This window comes from Siniperca chuatsi, linkage group LG12, assembly GCF_020085105.1.
Source record: "Siniperca chuatsi isolate FFG_IHB_CAS linkage group LG12, ASM2008510v1, whole genome shotgun sequence".
NCBI classification, from domain to species: Eukaryota; Metazoa; Chordata; class Actinopteri; order Centrarchiformes; family Sinipercidae; genus Siniperca; species Siniperca chuatsi.
Genome location: NC_058053.1, coordinates 12684358 through 12703569, shown reverse-complemented (window position 1 = coordinate 12703569; position 19212 = coordinate 12684358). Strand labels below are relative to the sequence as shown.

At 40.3% G+C, this 19212-nt stretch overlaps 1 protein-coding gene across 2 annotated transcripts in view; it reads right to left on the bottom strand.

The window, feature by feature from the left end:
- Positions 1 to 18313, bottom strand: part of si:ch211-45c16.2 (mitogen-activated protein kinase kinase kinase 13) — a 37082-nt gene extending 18769 nt beyond the window's left edge. Inside the window, exons 1-2 of one of the 2 annotated variants that reach the window (XM_044216993.1) lie at positions 18171 to 18313; positions 2807 to 2885 (exon numbers count right to left, since the gene is read on the bottom strand). The gene's annotated coding sequence lies outside the window, so the exon portion shown is untranslated. Of the gene's footprint in view, positions 1 to 1223; positions 1490 to 2806; positions 2886 to 18170 lie in introns of those variants that run through there. The other variant, XM_044216995.1, reaches the window with a different exon arrangement.
- Positions 18314 to 19212: the final 899 nt, after the last annotated feature.

Genomic DNA, 19212 nt, shown 5'->3' with positions numbered 1-19212 from the left:
ACACAAAAAGTGACACAGACAAACACACATATTGCAGGAGACTGGCTGCGACTGACACCATTTTAATGGCTGCAATATGAAAATACAAACAGCTACAAAGCAAAAATAAATAAATAAATGGAGCATGTTAGTTTAACAAGAGGAAGTGGGTGTTGTACTACATGTTCTTTCTTCTGCCTAAAGACATACTCTGCCACAGCAGAAAGCCAGGAAATCAATACACATTAGTGCTTCTATTAGCTCATGGGTTCATACTATCCCTGCTTGCCTTTAAAATAAATAAATAAATAAATAAAAACACACACACACACACACACACACACACAACATGCACTTCATCTATGTTTTAATATTAAATCCTCTACCCCAAGCAGCTGAAGTCTGACACTCTAGAGAAAAAAAATCCAAATGGCAAACTCCTCATGGAGCTGAATATGCAGCCATTATTTTAAATGCTCTGGATGGATGGATGGATGGATGGATGGAGCTCCTTCACCCCTCCTCCTCTAAAGCCTGGCTGACGGCTACTCATCCAGTGCAGTTATATAAACATGCTTAGTAGCAGAGGACAGAGGTGGGCACACGCAGAGCTTTCCTGCTGCCAAGCTGAGTGAATAAAGAGATGGATGAAGATGTAAAGTGGGGGAGAGAAAAGTCAGAGGAGGTGAAGCAGGCAAGGGAACATGGACAAACAGAGAGGCAGAGTTAACTAAGACAAAATGAAACACTGGAAAAAGAAAGTGAATGTGCACATACTGAAATAAATGGTGCTGTGCGCAATACACGTGTCCCAGAAAAGTCTGTCATCTCTGACCATCAGCGTTATAATGCATCAGAGAACCTTTTGGCTGCTAGATCAGGAGGTGGTTCTGTTGGTCTATACCTTTACCTACATCTCAACCTGTCCTTCAGAGGGCACAGAGAAGTACTGCATCAAAAAACAGCAGCAGCATCACCGCTGAGCCTAAAATAGCTCCTGCACGCACCAACGCACGGCCGCTCAACACACTTCTGCAGCATTGCTACTGAACAAACACTAACAGCTGATCCACATACAAACAGCACACACACACACACACACACACGGAATGTCTCATTGCAGACATACACACGTACAATCAGAGAAAACACCAAATATACTGTACAAGCAGAAGATGTACGTCAACATTACACCGCTTCCACTCAGATGTACGGCAAAGACACAGCATCAGCAGATTACTCACAGCAGACAGAGCTCAGATTCATGGTCCTCTCTAAGCTCCGAGGCAGGGATGGAAAGACAAAAAAACAAAACAAAAAAAAAGTCAGGGGAGAAAGACTGAACTGACGGTCACGGTGGAGAAAAACATCAAGAAAAAGCAGGGGAAGAGAGAGACAGAGGCTGGTGAATGACAGGCATTCCTCTAACTCCCGCAGCACCTGGGCTGTGAGTGGGTGGCCGGCAGCGTCACCCGGTCGCTGAAGACCTGCTCACGTCACACTTTTCATGAATGGAGCTGTCTGACGCAGAGAGGACGCGGCTCAAAGAGCGGGGGGGTTAGCCTTCTGCACAGACTCAGAGAGGAGAAGCAAAGAGAGATGAAGAGGAGGAGGGGGGATGTATTTCAAAGCAGCACCAGCTGGGAACAGCAGGTTGGGCTGCGGTGGTGTCTCTGTAAGTAGGGCAGACTGATTCTGCACAAGAGAAAATCCCTTTGTACAAAATCAGCAATCACTTCTCTCCGTGCCAATTGTCTCAACATCCCACATGTGATGGCACACTATATCCTATATTCTGGCATGGGCTATCCACTTGTGACAAAACATTTCATGTGTGTATGTAAACTTCAATACAATTATGGCTGCAACTATGTGCTAATCATTTTATATAATTAATCAATAAATCATTCTATATAATGTCAGAAAATAACATGAAAAATGCCTGTTACACGCAATGGTGACATCTCCAACCAACAGACTAAAACCCAAAGATATTCAGTTTACTATCACATATGACAGAAATGCAGCGAATCCTCACAACTGAGAGGCTGGAACCAAAGCCATTCATTAGAACAACTTTTGGGTTCATACTATGTCTAGGTCCTATGCATCCTCTTCTAGGACGACACTAGTGTCAAAAGTGGCAAAAAAATTGTCATTTATGACTTATAACTTATTAGTAAATGACTTATTACCTATTAATAAAGCCATTATTTACAACTTATAATACATAAAACAATGGAACCCAAGACCTTCTTTGTAAAAATTATTTGTCATATAAATTGTTATTTAAAATCTTGAGTTAACCGAAGTTACATCCAGCCCCTCACACACACACAGCCTAGACCTGCTCCTGCAGTCAAATAAACACTGGATATGTGATTGTAGTCATCAAGTTATTATTAACCTACATTTTCACCACAGGGTGTAAATGCTCTGCACTACTCACTTGGTAAGCAAATAAGTATTCTACATTCGATGTTCCCACAGAGCATGAATACCACATTTGAGCATATGTGTTCTCCGTGTTTATACGTGACTGTAAGTACTGATATTGGCTGAATTTGACCAATTTGCCAAGTTTCTCATGATGCGGGGCACTCAAATCAAACCATGACCGAGTCCATAATTGGGAGGAATACGAAAGCTCAGGATCAAAAGGTCAGAGACAGAACGGCAGAAGAACCGTTCTTTTCTCTCCCCAAAAGGTCATTTAATGTCTCTCACACCCCTGAATGTGCTGAAGTAAAATCACTTTATTCTGCCATTGAACTTCTCAGTACATTTGTGTGGATGCTTCTGTATGCATGCATATACACGAACTGACCTGTCAGGCGGTTTCTGAGCATCTCACAGGTTTGCTGAGTGGGATCTGGGCTCAGGTTTGGCTCCGTCTTGCTTCTCACCTGCACACACAGAGCAGGCATGTTAATCTCTGTTCAGGCCGATGAAGATGATACATTGAGTCCACAATGCACAACTGGAGCGCTAACAACATTTTCAGGGGGACATTAAGAAAGTGTCTGTAGTGTATGTATGTGTGTTTGTGAGTGGTAATGGCAGAGATTGAGACTGACTGCAACCAGAGGGGGTGTATCAAAAGAGACTGATTGAGACGGAGGGCCTGCGGGTGAAAGGAAAGGCTTGGGGAACAGATGCTCCACCCCATCCTCTTGTTACAGGCCCAAACCTCTGCGGAGGATGATGATGGGTGTGTGTGGGTGTGGGTGTGTGTGTGTGTGTGTGGGGGGGGGGGTTAGGAATGTAATGATGCATGGAGGGTGGGTGGGGGGATGGGAGATTAGAGCAGCATTGTCCAATCTCCATCCTCAAGCCACACCCCAGCAGGGGACACTGCCAGAGGAGGAGGTCTGGTATCCCAAGGCGAGGCTGAGGGGGAGACTTCCAAACACGGCCTATAAATGGCGTGAAATGACAGTCAAATGAGTCATGGTGCAGATGGCCGAGGATGCTGGCTCTAATGGGGCTGACATTAGGGAATGCTGAGTGTGTTAGTTGATTGTTGGAATATGTTAAAATGACACCTTTGTGATGCAAAGTCCAAATTTAACAAAATGTCAAGCATTCTTCTGGCCCTGAAGACAACAAGAGTTTGAAATTCTTATTCTTGCCATGTTGCTGAAGACACACTCCTGTAAATGTGTACACTGCATACACAACACAGCACGGGAATTCCCAAATATACAGCTCTAGTTAAACATTGGAGCAGAGAGAGAGAGAGAGAGAGAGAGAGAGAGAGAGAGAGAGAGAGAGAGAGAGAGAGAGAGAGAGAGAGAGAGAGAGAGACTTTAGATATCCATAAGAGCATGAATTTCAAATACCTGACCTGTTTGCTTATCGAGAAAATTTAGCTCTGCTCTATGGCCGAAATTCCTAAGGTCAGCAGATCACAAGCCTGTGCTTATGTGGAAACAAGCAAAGCCACATTGTATTACGAAACACGCCCCAACTAAGTATACTTAAACAGAAATGAAAGACTTTTAAAGTCGTGATGATACAGTTGAAGGACTTCATGAGACATGGCCAAAGGATGCTCTGTACTTCTGTAAAACCACTTTAACCACAACTCCACACAAGTTTTGAAAAAAAATAAAAGCACAGGACATATTATGAAGACATCTTTAACACATCGGCTTTCATTTTGATAAGACCACATTGGCTATTAATACTTTTCTGTGCACGAATATCATATAAAAAGAGACCCAAATGAGGTAAAATGTCTCAAACTACACAAATTTCCCTCTACATGCCCAAAACAAATGGTTACCTGTGTCATCACAAAATCATGACATGTTTATGTGCCGCAAAGCCTCTCTGTTCTAATATTTGCAGGGATATAACATTATATATTTATCAGTCTGTTGTAGTGTTTTCATTAGCAGTATTGTAATTGTTAGTTTAAAAATTAGCTACTTAGTCTGAAGTTAAAGAGGCTTTCCAGTATTTTAAATATGTAGTTAATTTTATTAAAACGCTACCCTAGTGGTAGTGGTTTCAACACACTTTCAACACACGCATTTACTTTAAACTCATCAAAGCAGCGCTGATTTGTGAGGACTATCTATTTATCTAACAAATAATGCATGAATATCATAAGCCAACATAAAACAGCTATTTATTACCACATCAAAAACCCACAGAAGTTATAGTGAGCCACGTCCATGGCTTTAATTTTAAAATTTTATATCATCCTCTCATTGGATTTCCTCCATCCTTCAATTTTTAATTCATTTAACTTTAATTAAAAGTTTCAAATTACTTAGGAGAGCGAGAAACAAGGTAGCTGAAATCTGAGCTCATTCATTTTCTACTTTGATTACAGCTTCCTCAGGTAGAAACTGGCTTTGGGTTTATCTGCTAATAAATGATGTTCGTATCAAAGCAGTTAAGATGAAGGGGGGGGATTACCATTTTCTAGAACCCGACCGATTTATTGGTCAGCCAATATTATCAGCCAATATTGGCCTATCACGGATATATCGTTATTGGCGTATATGTTATCCGAAATGAGCCGAAATAAAACTAGTTTTCTTTCCAGTATATTAGGCAGAAAGAAAGGCTTGTGTTAATATATTAGTGTCACTACGAAGTTTATCCAGCAGTGTGCACTGTCCCTACAGTGGCAAGCAGTGTAAAATGAGAGAGAAGAAGCAGCTCTCAAGAACTTGCAACATAATAGTAAAATTACATTACACATGCTAACAAAAAGTAACATTTGCATTTTGGAACATAAGGCAGCTAACTTAAACTGCTTTCAGCACTAAGCAGTGCATGCTGGGAAATGTGGACCATCGCTATGGCTACAATACTCTCAGCACCGTGCAGCACATGTATTAGAGTGCTGTGTGCACAGCTGAGCAGACGTAGTGGAGTCAAAGCGGTGTGTTCATGGAAAGTTGCTAAGTAGTTTATGAAATACATTCCTGGAAAGTTAATAAACAATGAACCCATCTTTTCACCCTTTCAATGTAACTCTAATATAACCCTGTCCCTGACAACTAATTGTGGATCCCAGAAACCTGAAGGCTTCCATGACACCATGTTGGTTATGGTGATAGGGGGCAGTGTTGGTTGCTTCTCCTGAAGTCCACTGTCATCTCCACAGTTTTGAGTGTTCAACTCCAGGTTGTTCTGACCGCACCAGAGGGCCAGCTGTTCACCGTCCTGGATGAGGCGGACGACTGTTGTGCCGTCTGCAAACTTCAGGAGTGTGATGGACGGGTCTCCTGAGGTGCAGTCGTTGGTGTAGAGGGAGAAGAGCAGTGGGGAGAGCGCACATCCCTGGGGGGCACCAGTGCTGATTGTCCAGGTGCTGGATGTGATGTTCCCCAGGCTCACCTGCTGCCTTTAGTCTGTCAGGAAGTTTGTGATCCACTGACAGGTGGGGGCTGGGACAGTGATCTGGGTGAGTTTGGTGTCTGGGATGATGGTGTTGAATGCCGAGCTAAAGTCCACAAACAGGATCCTAGCATATGTCCCTAAAGAGTCGAGGTGTTGCAGGATCCCATGTTGACTGCATCAGCCACTGTCCTGTTTGCCTGGTAGGCGTGTAGGTGGTTTGATGTTGGAGCTGGTGAGGGGTGTGAATGTGGGCATGTCAAACCTACAGTAAAACACATCCAGGTCATCAGACAGTTGGTGATTCTCCACAGTGTGGGGGGATGGTTTCCTGTAGCTGGTTATTACCTTCAGGCCTCTCGACACTGATGCATGGTCGTTGGCTGAAAACCTGTTTTTCAACTTCTCAGTGAAGCTACTTTGATCTCCCTCGTCAGTGTGTTTCTGGCCTGGTTATACAGAATTCTATCCCCACTTCTGTTGGCCTCCTCTTTGGTCTTACGTCTGTCTGTCTCCATCACCAGCACACAGACATGCTGTACAGCCATCAGTGCTGCATGTGCCCTGGCTTTGCCATCCAAGTGCAACAGAGCTGTAAACCACACTGGCTCAGCTCCGTTATACACACTCATTACTATTTCACCAGCAGTGGAACAACAGCACTGACAGCTCCTGTGTCCCCCGCATTAATAAGAGAAAAAGCACCATCACAGCTTACAGTGGTTTACCTTTACAATCTGCCATCGCATGCAGCGGCCAGGTAAAGACACGCTGGCCAACACACACATCTATGATTACCGACAAATAAAAAAGACTTCCATGGAGGTTCAGGTGTTTGGCTATCATACCGTGTCCCATGAAATTATGATAAAAGCACTGGTGGAAGAAGTAGGCCTGATCAAATCTAGCAATGTCACCACCAAAACCTCTCCAATACTAGTGATTCAGAATGTCACTAAAGTAAACATGTATAAAACCAGTATCAAAGATAAAATTAATCACAATGAAGAAAAGTATAGTTCACTTTCATGTCAGATGAAATCCTTGTACAGATTAAGGATTATATGTTCTTCTTTTTTGGACACATATTAGGTTTTTTTTTAATTTTTCATGTAACAGTTTTTGTTTTAAACATAAAATAATAAATAAATCTTATGAAGTTAATTTATTCTTTAAATTTAAACATATTTTATTTTTGCCTGCCAACATTGATATTCTGTGAAAACCTTGTACATGTATCTCCAATTTGGGGACCTTTTATACTCACTTGCTAAAACTCTTAAGGATTAGGGTTAGCCGTAACGTTTTCTTAGCACCGCTTATCAAAATCTGCTAAGTGCCGAAAGCTGGCAATGAATGTCTGGTCAGATTCGTTGTGTTTTGTATTTATTCTGTGATCACAAAACTCCTGATTTGAATCTAAAAAGTTGACAGTTATAGACTATTTTATGTAGGCAAAGTCCTTGTACAACTGCTTGTGCTTAGACAAAATTTAACATTTGAGAATTTTGGTGTCTTTTTTTAAATGGAAAAAAAAAGAGTTTTGTAGATAAGCATGTTTACATTGATCAAAGCAAGGTACTGCAAAATAACTGTCTTGGTATTGGTACTGAAACTCAGGTATCAACATTAGTTTAGAAAACTTTCAAAACCATACTTAGTCCTAAAGAGCTTAAAATTGTGCTCAAGTACAGTACTTGAGTAAACGTACTCTGAGACAGACCAGATACTTCTAGAAGGGAGATTTTGCTCGGTTAGAAAACTGAATCAAACTAAGATTCATTTCTCAATCTATGTTCACTTTCATGCAGTAAAAGACAGGACATGTTTGTTCACACTCATGGCAGTGACCTGGTAATGACGATATATCCTTATTACATGCTCAGCTATACTGTATCTTCAAAATAATACAGTACTACACTGCCCTGCAAAGCCAAAATGCAGTAGGTTACAGTAGGTTATCACGTTAACATTAGCTAAAACTAACTGGAGAGATAGCCACAGGCTTTTTTCCCAAGCCATTTCCTGTAATTTACAAATATTAATTCTTAGGAAATGGTAATTTCATTTGTTAGCCCACATAAATAAGGGCAATCAGACAAATAAGCAATAAGCTAAAGTAGTCGTGCTAAAAGATAGCTAACCTAATGTTAGCTTAGCAGAGTAACATTACCTGGCATCTCAGATTATGGAGTGGTTAAGATGATTTAAAATCACACATTTACACGTATTACACGTATTAAATAATTGATCATATTGATTTCAAAGTAATTATTAAAATGGTAGATACAAAGCAAAAGTAACATATTTTGTGAAAACTGTTTTCCCCTCACGTTCCCTGAAGACTGTCCAAAGATAGAGTGCTGATTTAGGTATTATGTATTGGGGGTAAAATACAGTAATCAGCCTAAATAGACAGAGGAGAACTTTAAGTCCTTTTTTTTTGGTCTTCATCTTTTCTGTAGTTACTGCTCTCTCCCTCTGTAGGGCAGTATAAATGAGCTTTATTTTGCTTATTTATTTATTCCTCTGGGCTGGTGTTCCCTACAAGATGTCTTACAAAACTTACGTACATTTATATTTTTACTGTACAAACATCTTTAGGTGGTGTGACAGTGTATAGTTAGCACTGTTTCAACACAACCAAATGCTTTTTTGGTACCAACTGCAATCCTATAAATCACGCAGCCCAGATCCAGCTGGTCGGCCGTTGGATAAGGAGTAATTGGAGGGAGGAAGTCAGATGAGAATAGACTGGTCCTGAGTGTGTTGACTTACGCATGCATAAGAGCAAACCTGTTTGCCTAAGATGGATGATAGAAACAGGCTGATTGGTTGGTTTTTACAAAAGTAGGCATGGATGAGTGAGTCCTGGACACAACCACTGATTCTGAGAGACAGATAATGCTTGTGAGATTACCGTGCTGAGCCCACCAACAACCCACAGCCTGACCAATCCGCGCTGAGAGAAAATTACATAACAATGACTGTTCAACACTCCCGGAGGATTCTGCCCGCACCACAACAATCCATCTATCCTGGTTCCCTCTTTATCATCAGGAGTGCAGCGTAGACTGCAGGAGCAAACAGATGAGGAGCAGCAGACTGAAAGCCTGGCTGTGCTGTCCTCCTTCCCAACTGTATGCACCTGGTAATCCTGAGCATGATTTGTGGGATTGCGTGCAGAGCCAGACTTAGATAACACAAAATGTCATGAAGGCCTCTCCAGCTTCTAATTATTTCACTAAAGAGAAGTACAGAAGTGGGAGGAAAAGAACCCACGCTGGGATGTCATGTTCACATACACTACACCTCCTACTTCCACATCCCTGGATGGAGGATATAAGAAAGAGTGTGGGGCTGCAGCGGGTGGCAGGCAGTGGTGGTCTGCCTGAGATTACAACCATGTACCTGGGGGTGTATGGTGCTGCAGCTGCTGCTCGCTGGGTTGAGAGGTTAGATGAATATGTTAGGTTACAGCTGTACAGAGGCAAGAGTTGACTGCAGGGCAGAGCACACACTGTACATAAAGTATGCACTGTATACAGCTGCTTGATTATCTGAAAAATTTAAATCTAAATCTAATCTAATGTAAAATTAAATAATTTTTTTGGAGCTGTATTTCTGTTACAGTAGATTTTCACTCAGTGGTTGGGAATATTTAAAAATTGCTTATTTTTGCTGCTGGGTGCAGCTACAACCTTAAACCAAACGTCTCACAGAATGCACACTTGCCTTCATGAATTGTATGGTTTAAAAACAATATATTACCAAATCACCAACAACCCACTTTTAAGAAATAAAATGGTAAAATGTTTGTTGTGTTTGTGTGCAACTAACAATTATTTTCAGTATCCATTAAACTAGCAATTATTTCAATTAATTGATTAATCGTTTAGTCTATAAGATGTTAAAAAAATGCAGAAAATAGCCATCTTAAAATTACTTGTTCTGTTGGATCAACAGTCAAATCCCAAAGATATTCAATTTAAAAAGGTGTATAAAACAGAGAAGATCAGATTTGAGAAGGCTCGGAAGGCCGACAATTTTGCTTGATAAATAACTTTAAAGTGGTCATATTATGCCCATTTTCAGTTCATCATTTTATTTTGGAGTTGTACCAGAATAGGTTTACGTGGTTTAATTTTCAAAAATATTTTTGAAAAAATATATTTATTTTTCTCATACTGCACATTACTGCAGTACCTCTTGTCACCCTGTGTCTTGAACACTCCGGTTTATCTATCAAGTGAGGCATCTCACTTCCATTCGATCTTTGCTGGGAGTTGCACATGCGCAGTACCTAGGTAAGGGCTTCTAGCCAATCAGAAGCAGAGTAGGGCGGGTCCTGACAAGCAAGGTAGTACAATCCAAAACAAAGCCGGTTCAACCAGTAACTAGACATAAAGTAAGACACATCAAAAGACCCAGTATCTGCAATGCTAACATTGTTATCCCAGTGAAATCAGCAGAACACCCATAGCATGTAAACAAATGGACACACATGCACATATCCTTTTGCAAGACAAATACAGCCCTGGTTGTGTAACTAGGGACTAAATACACTGTTGGTTATGACAACGGCCTCCTCGTAATAAAGCAACTTAAACAGCCGTTGCAGATGTACTTTCATTCATCAGGTTTTATTCATCTTCTGCTGGGATCCAGCCGAACTATTGTCGGCAGCTCAGAGCCAGTAGAAAGACACCAGGGGTGTTATCAACCAAGCCAAATAGCAAGTTAGTAAGTGGATTACCGACATAACAGCTTGTAATCATAAATTCACCTCCACACTTGAAACACTGTTCTACATCTTATGATTGAAAAGCAATCGGCATCTTTTAAATACAGTTTTACATACTTGTGGGCAAAAAGCTGATGAGCAAAACCATCTGAACACAATAACGTTGGCTACAGAGTTAGCAGAGGCCTACATTTGACTGCGACCGTAACATAGCAGCTGGTATAAGTTACTCATAAATCCACATCCACACAACAGCATTGTTCCATATCTTGAAATACACAACCCATCGCCATATTTCAACACAATTTCAGGTAAAAATGGGCCTACAGGGGATTAGCAAAACCATTTGAATGTTAGCAAACTAGCTTTAACACCTGGTACAACGTTTCAACTTTAGCTGGGTTTGCTACAATCTACAACTCCACACTTGAACACTCAGTAAAGGTTGCCTTGTTTATTTTAAATAGAATCCACAACTAAGGAGTAGTGTTAAAAAAAACTTTGACTCTTCAAGTCATTGTCTTTAGGAAGACAATACAAAAGAAATTTCTCCTTGCACTGACAAATACAGCGTCTCCTAGACATGGCGATACCACAAACTGAACTCTTCCGGCCTCCACTCTAAGTAGCTTGGTCTAAGGGCGTGCCACACTAGCCGCTAGGTGTGCATTATAACGTGTTACATAGTGATGTAGATAAGTTACGAAAGTAAAGGCTGGACTACAATCAAGTTGCTTTCAGGCAGTTCAGGAGCAGTGTTTTCTGTGGGAGAGGGTAACTCCTTTTGGGGTGGACTTTGGGCTTTTTACATGCACAAATATATAACACAATAAAGGAAAGGGGAAAAGCATAATATGACCACTTTAAATAAACCACATACATGCATCTATACACACACACACATTGATTTAGGGAAATTATCCCTATTACATTAGACAAGCATTACTCATGGATACTAGGGCTGGGTTAAAAACAAATTAATTAATTAATTAATTAATACAATTCGATTTTCCAATTCAAATCAATCATTTGAATTATCCAATCGAGAGATTGATCTTTGTGTCCATAGGCTATAGCGTTTTTTTTCCTGGCAGAGAAGCGCTAGCAGGCCACTGGAGTGAAGTGCTTGTGCGGTTAGAGAGAAAAACGCTGTGCATGGGTTTTGTTTCTATGACAAGCATACTGACATTAGCTAGATAGCTGAAAAGAGAAGAAAAAAAACAAACAAACCACAAAACCCAACCAGGTCAGAAAGTGGTGTTTACCCATATTTTTTCTATGTATGAGGCTGGGATGTACAATCTGCCATTCAGGTATACAGGTTCCCAGGCTCACTTGACTGACTAACAAGCAGTCAAACAATCTATCTTTTAAACACGGAAATAACACCACAACATTTAGAAATACAATACTTGAACTGTATATGATTAAGGGACATTATTTCAACCTTAAATGTCAAGTTGTTTTTCTCAATATCTATATATTTATTTACAACAGTTGGGGAAACACTGGGGCATCTGAATGGAAATATCAGCTCTGTTATAGGTGATTTAAAGGGTAAATTCTTAATGTAAACATTAATACTTTTAATAAGGCACCAGGTTAGAAGGTATTTACAATTTACAGCATTAGTTCTCTGAGAATCTCTTTCATATCCAAGCAACATCGGTATTGTTACTGAAATGTCCCTAACCAATTTGGTTTGGTCCCTAACCAAATCGATATGGAATCGATCGGAAATCATAACCAGGAAAATCAGTGGCGATATCCAGGATGGATGTATAAGAACGCATTATACTATGATCTATGAGTAACAGTGCATCCTTTCTATTCATAAATGATTCTACAGATGCACTCATCACAGGTCTGAGATACTGTAAACACATTCAAGCAACTACACACACACACACACACACACACACACACACACACACATGCACACACAGACCCTGTATGACTTGTGCATGTGCTCTGGTTCTTGCTCTTCCACTCGTGTGTGTTAATATGCTCTCCATGAGGCGCTGCAGGCTGTGGTAATTATAGAAGCTCAGCTAGCAGACACATCACAAGAGAGAAGTACATTTAAAGCCATGTGCAATGGCGTCAGCGCCGCTGCTCCCACCACGCGCATCACGCACTGTGCGTAGGGCACCAAGTGCTGAGGGGGCACCAAAAATAGCCTAATGAAATTTTTTTTTTTAAATGCCGGTATTATTTCATTAGCCTATAGAAATATTAGGCACATTTTAGCTATGTATATGTAACAAAAAAGGGGGAACAAGAAAGATATGTAATAATTGCTGTAGTCTAGTGCCCCCGCCCCGGATGGTCCGTTCCGGTTGTTCGCGCGGGCGAATAATAAAGGAATTATGCTTAGGGCACCAAAATGGCTAGCAGCGGCACTGAATGGCGTGAATACAGTACATGCATACATGCACACAAACCAAAGCACGCACGCACACAAAAAACATTGAGGATGTTTGTATGGAAAACAATCCATGTTAACTGCATTTTAATCAAAACTTCCTCATGTAAACTGGGTCTCCTGTAAAGGTTTTTCACAGTGTTTGGCCACATTTAAAACTTTAAAGTTGCAGATAAATGTATAATTTTTCTAAATATTACTGTGAACTAACACATAACCAGCAGACGCAGACCGATCTCCAAAATTCACCCACCATTGCTACAGGAAGTAAAGCCAGCATAATATTAGCAGCAAAGCCCAGGCACACGTAGGGTTCAACGATGCTGAGTTAATCTATCCCCCTCACAGTCACAAGTGTAATACCCCTGCCCAAATATAAAGCAATGTGGGGCTTAACCCACTTCTCAACAGAATCCCAATCCTCAAACAGGCTGACCAGCACAGCGCCTGCCAGTGTGTCTCATAAACCCTTTGTCCAATAAACCCTTTGGCAAACGACAACTCTATCTCCACGAGAGCCAACAGAGCAGAAGATGGAAGATGCCTACTTTCTTAATCAAGCTGAGTTGTCGTTATTGGCATTTAGTGGTCTGATACAGATGTGAGGCGTGCCAGGCGGGCTCTCGGTGTGACAAGCTGGGATGGGATGGAGGTGGGGCCTGTGGAGCTCAGACAGTGTCATTACAGAAATGTCAGTCAGAAGGAAGGAAAGGAGGAGAGGGCCTGAGGGAGGAGAGGAAGACATTCATGTTTATGCCCCTCCTTTAGCCCAATGTTTGTTGTTTGGCTTTTTCCACTAAACTGCCCTTCAATGGCCATGCTGCACGCGATGTGAACATTCAGCACATAAACTTATGCAATGTCTATTTTTAACAGCTGTTAGGCATTCATCATTGTAACCCACACACACCTGAAACACAATTTATTTAATTTTTTTAATAAACCTGAGAGAGAGACACTTAATAATGCACTGAGACAAACAGCTTTATTTCATGATCCATTTGTTGTAGTTTGATTTGCTGTGTTGGGTAATGGGTAATGTTTTCCCCAGAGCGTGCAGGGAGCGTTAGTTTAATTCAAACTGCTAATACTGTATGTAGCCTATATTTTTAATGTTTTGTCACCACTAGGGTTAGGGTTAGTGTGTTAGTCCGACGTTGACTGTGGTTAGTTATTGGTTTGATTAATGGTTTACAGTCTAATAATGTGAGTTTGTATTGATTACTGATGGTGGCTAATTATCAGCTAATTGTACTCAGTTTCTAATGGCAGTAAGCAGCAAATGGTTGCCCTTTGTGTGAGTCCTAATTAAACATGATGTGCTTGATGGTGTCCTGATGAAACTTGAAAGCTCAGCATTCTCGTTGCCCTTTAACTTCCCTTTTTAAACATTTATTCACCCAGAAAAAGCTAATATTTCTCTGTATAATATGACCTCCTCTTTCTGTCAGCTGCTGTGTGTCTGCAGTGTATTTACAGATTTGGGATTTTATTTCTTTAATTTTCAGATACACTGGAGCTTATTCATTAAGCCTGATGGGACATGACACTGACTGGAGCCACCGCTATATAAATGTGACCCAAAACAAACAAGCCGAGTCTCCGGGGCTGGGATTAGAGAGATCAGACCAGCTGCAAGGCTACACAGCTGATGTTGCTACACATGTCAATTACATAAATACAGCTTCCTGTCTCTATGCCCCCCCCTCCTCTGCTGACGCTCTGCTCGACGTGGCACTCGATAGCTCAGATGTGCAGGTACTCTTGACACCTGGAAAAACACCATGTTGCTATGCAACAGCATCACCAGGGTGACACACTTCTACAAGAAGAGGGGATTTGAGCGTTGAGCCACTTAAAAAAAGGATAAGGCAAGAGGTATTCTATATTTTCTTATTGTCAACAAAAAAATGTGTTAATACATCTTTCAATACACTTCTCTATCCTGTCGGTGACACTCATGCCCAAGCCCATTATTTCTACTGAAGGCGTAAATATTTGGGTAAAAAATTTAGGATGTTTTTAAGATAAAATGGAAGAGAAGTCCTTAGTGTTAAGATGAAGGTTGAGTGAACTGATTGAAAGCTCCAGAACAGAAATGGACTTTGTGATGAGATTGTTTTGTCTGCTACTTTCCAAGGTCAAGAATAAACTCACATCACAACAAAAATATATAGTTTCATTTAAAAAACAAAAAAGGCTGAGTAAACAACTGGGCACTGTAGGTTTTATAAAACGTTAGACAGGAGTAATAGTGCATTTGCTTGGGACTATTTTCAGTCTCGGATTTAAGCTGCAACTAACAATTATTGTCAATATCGAATAATCTATCAAATTTTGTTTCTATTAATGGATTAACCGTTTAGTCAATAAAATGTAAAAAAAAAAAAAAAAAAAAAGAAGAAGAAGTGATTTTGGACTCTCAGAACTTGTGACCATCACAGGTTGTGAGAGTCCAATGTGATGTCTTCAAATGTTTTGTTTGGTCTGGCCAACAGTCAAAAACCCAAAGATAATATACTAATACAAAACACAGAAAAGCAGCAACTGAGAAGCTGGAACCAGACAATATTTGACATTTTTTCTTGATTAATCAATTATCAAAATCGTTACCAATGAATTTTCTATCAATCAACTAATGACTGAATTAGTTGTTTTGGCTCTTCATAGAATATCCCCTGCCTCATGCTTTAAGCAATAGTCATATTATATTTGCTGCTAATGAAATGCAGTAGGTGAGGAAATTCCAGGACTTCACCTCTTTGTAATGTCTCGGGAAATGAAACGGATGTTGTTGTTTCCGCTTATATTAAGAGTCACGCCTTCACTAATGTAGGTTGTTGAAAAGAAAAACAATCTGCCCATTCTTTGTTGGTGGCAGAGCTTTGGTTTAATGTCAATACTCTCTTTATTTAAAGAGTTCTTGGTATCTAACTTTTTTTTTAAAGCTTAAAAAAAGGCAAATCTGGCCGACATTTGTAGTTGCTCACATTTGCTGTAAACCTGGTGTTGGGTGTCTTTGTGCCATAGTTAAGAACACCTGAGAGGTGTAGCCTTCAACACGCTGTTAGTGGGGGACTACATTTGGTTGATTAGTGCCATGAGTGACCTGTAACTGCACCACAGACAGGCAGCAGTTACAAGAGATGCAAAGCCATTAGTGACACACGTGGACACTTTACTGGAAATGTCCCACTCAGCACAATGAGGGGTGGAAAAACAATGCTGCTGCCGTGACAGTACACAGCATCCATCGCTCACACATGTAACGCTTTCCACCGCTGACTGTCAAAAGTGTGTGGGACAGAAAAGACAAGCAGCCGAACGATAAAACCATTGTGACATCAAGTCTTCATGAAAGACGGATGAATGATCGTCTCGGATTTGTGTCAGCTGGCAGCTGAGAGCTGCTACACTGCTCACAGAGACGATGCAGGGTGAGATGTTGCCAGTCCTACATCTGCCAGAGGACATACAATCATACATCGCCAGTTTATTAGGTACACCTAGCTAAAACTAATGCAGTGTAATAAAACAGTCCTGCAATAAACCCTGCCTTCATGAAGGTAATAATGTTCAGTTTTTGTTGAAACTGTTAAGGAGAGGTGTTCAACTGTTTGGATATTTAGGAGGCTGCAGTTTGTGACAGGTGTGTGGACTAGAGTCACACATCAGGTGACTTTAGACTCGACTTAACAAAATCCAAAAACACCCGTCGACTTGTGACTTCACTTAGATTTCAGCCTTTTTTTCTTTTTTCTTTCCTTGACTTTAAGATTAAATTCAAGTTATAAAAAGGTGTTTAGCAAATCATCTGAGTTGGGAATTGGAGGGAAAGGTTCGTTCGTCAGTGCAGACCAGCAGACAGAAAAAAGATGATCCCTCGGATGTACAACAACAACAACAACAACAACAAAAAGAAACTGGACGGCATGTGGCTCAGAAATTGCAAATAATTGTCACAGGAATAACATAAGGCACACCTGATCATTTTGCTTTTAATGTTATAAGTTTATTTGAATGTAATAACTACAATTTTTACACGACTATCATTATTTTACAAGACTATTGCTCCATTTAAAAATGTTTAATAGCATTACATTTGTTGAAGGGTGCATTGTTTAGGACTGGGATTTAGGCCTTGGATTAGGATCTGACTCAGGACTTAAAGCAAGACTTGAGACTTCCTTGCAATTTGTAAACAATGACTTTGTCCAATTTCTGGTGTGTAATGCAGTTGAATGGTATTGCATTGCATTATACTGAGAGGTGTGTCTAATTTAGTCCCCCCTCATTGATATAATGACAAAAAATTAGAAACATATCTCATTATGAGCAAACTACAGCCTAAAAAATGACCATGAAGTTTCTATAATCTAAAACTATTAAAACGAAAACTGAACATTAATGATTTATTGCAATGTTGTCGTTTTAGACTGCATTGGTTTAAGATAGGTGTAACATAAACTGGCAACTGAGTCTATACACCACATACTATCCTCAATAAAAAAAGACATTGTCTACTGGAGACCTAAAAATATTAAATCAGAGCCAACCTGTCACAGGCAGGATCTTTTTTTTTACTCTTTTGTTTTAGCCACGTAGTCAAAAATACTACACAAAAGTACATTCTGAGGAACATCTTACTCAAAAACAAACACTTCTTCACCACCCACTATAATTTAGCCTCCTCTCCTGCAACAGCAGACAGCAGCCTATAATTTCCTCATTCTCCTGATTCAAGCATACTAGGAAAGAGTTCAGTATTCAACATAACTGTCCACTTGGTTACATAATGAAGGAGGAAAATAACTCTTTTTAATACCTCTATAGGCTATCACACTTTAAAACACTTTTCATCTGCTGCTTGACTCCTAGTGATTCAAACTAGTGGTGCAGTCTGTCTCTGTTGACACCGGAGAGCAATAGGTGTTGATGTGTGGCTGAACATTCATTTATAAACTGTATAAACAGTAACAGTCCACCGTCGTCGTGTTAATGCATGTAGACCGCAGCTCCCACAGCTGCCCCAGTCAGCACATTTAGCCTCACCCCACAATCAAACAAAATCGTTCCTCGTCAAAATAGTCAAATGTGGAGGTTTTAATTTCACTATAACGCTGCGTTTTTCGATAAAAGTCATATAAAAATTGAGAATATTACCGCTTTGCTCCGTTGAATCCCTCAGATATGTCCGACCGCTGACCCTCTCGGTCCATCTATTTATTGTCCAATCCAATGGTGTAGTCTTGTGAGCGCCCCACGTCACTTCCGGACACTCGTACACCTGTAACCCAGCGGTCACGTCATCAAAGATCGTCTATTAAAGCGATTACTCGATAAGCAGCTGAAAAAGTCGCTCAGCTTCCGCTCAGAAAATAAAATGTGGCGTAGTGCAGAAGTAGCTGCCGCCCTCTCGCCAAGCTAGTAGCTAGTGTGTTTCATCAAATGTCAAGCTGAAATAATTTTTCTGTCCATTGGGCAGTGCTGGAATGTACTAAGTACATTTACTCAAGTGCTGTGCTTCAGTACAACTTTGAGATACTTGTACTTTTCTTTCCATTTACATTTTCTACTCCACTACATTTCAGAAGCAAATATTGTACTTTTAACTTACCTACATTTATCTGACAGCTTTAGTTACTAGTTACTGTTCATGTCAAGACTTTACATGTAAAACATATGATCAGTTTAAAAAATACGATGTGTTCTTATGAATTAAACAACAAGTGCATTAAGTAGTTAAAATTAGCTCTACCTCCACAACATTGAAATGCAGCTTACACAAATGCATCAATAATAATATTCTAATCATTTATATAGAATATCTTTAACACTGAGTAAGGAGTACTTGTACTTTTGATACTTAAAGTAAATTTTGATGCTAATAGCCTACTTCTGTGTTTGTACTTGAATGCAGGGCTTTTACTTGTAATGGAGTATTTTATACTGTGGTTTATTACTATTTTTACTTGAGTAAAAGATCTCAATACTTATTCCACCACTGCCATTAGGTATGTGTACATGCTAGTAAAATTGTAGCATCACATCAGTTTAAAAAGGGACCAGAATGATTACTTAGTTGGCATTCAACTACACCTCCCATGAGACTTTGAAAGTGCACGTGCGTCTAAGACTCAAGGGAGCTGTAGTAGCTTAACCTATGAGGAATGACTGGCCTTTACTGCAGGTTGGGCGGTCTCTT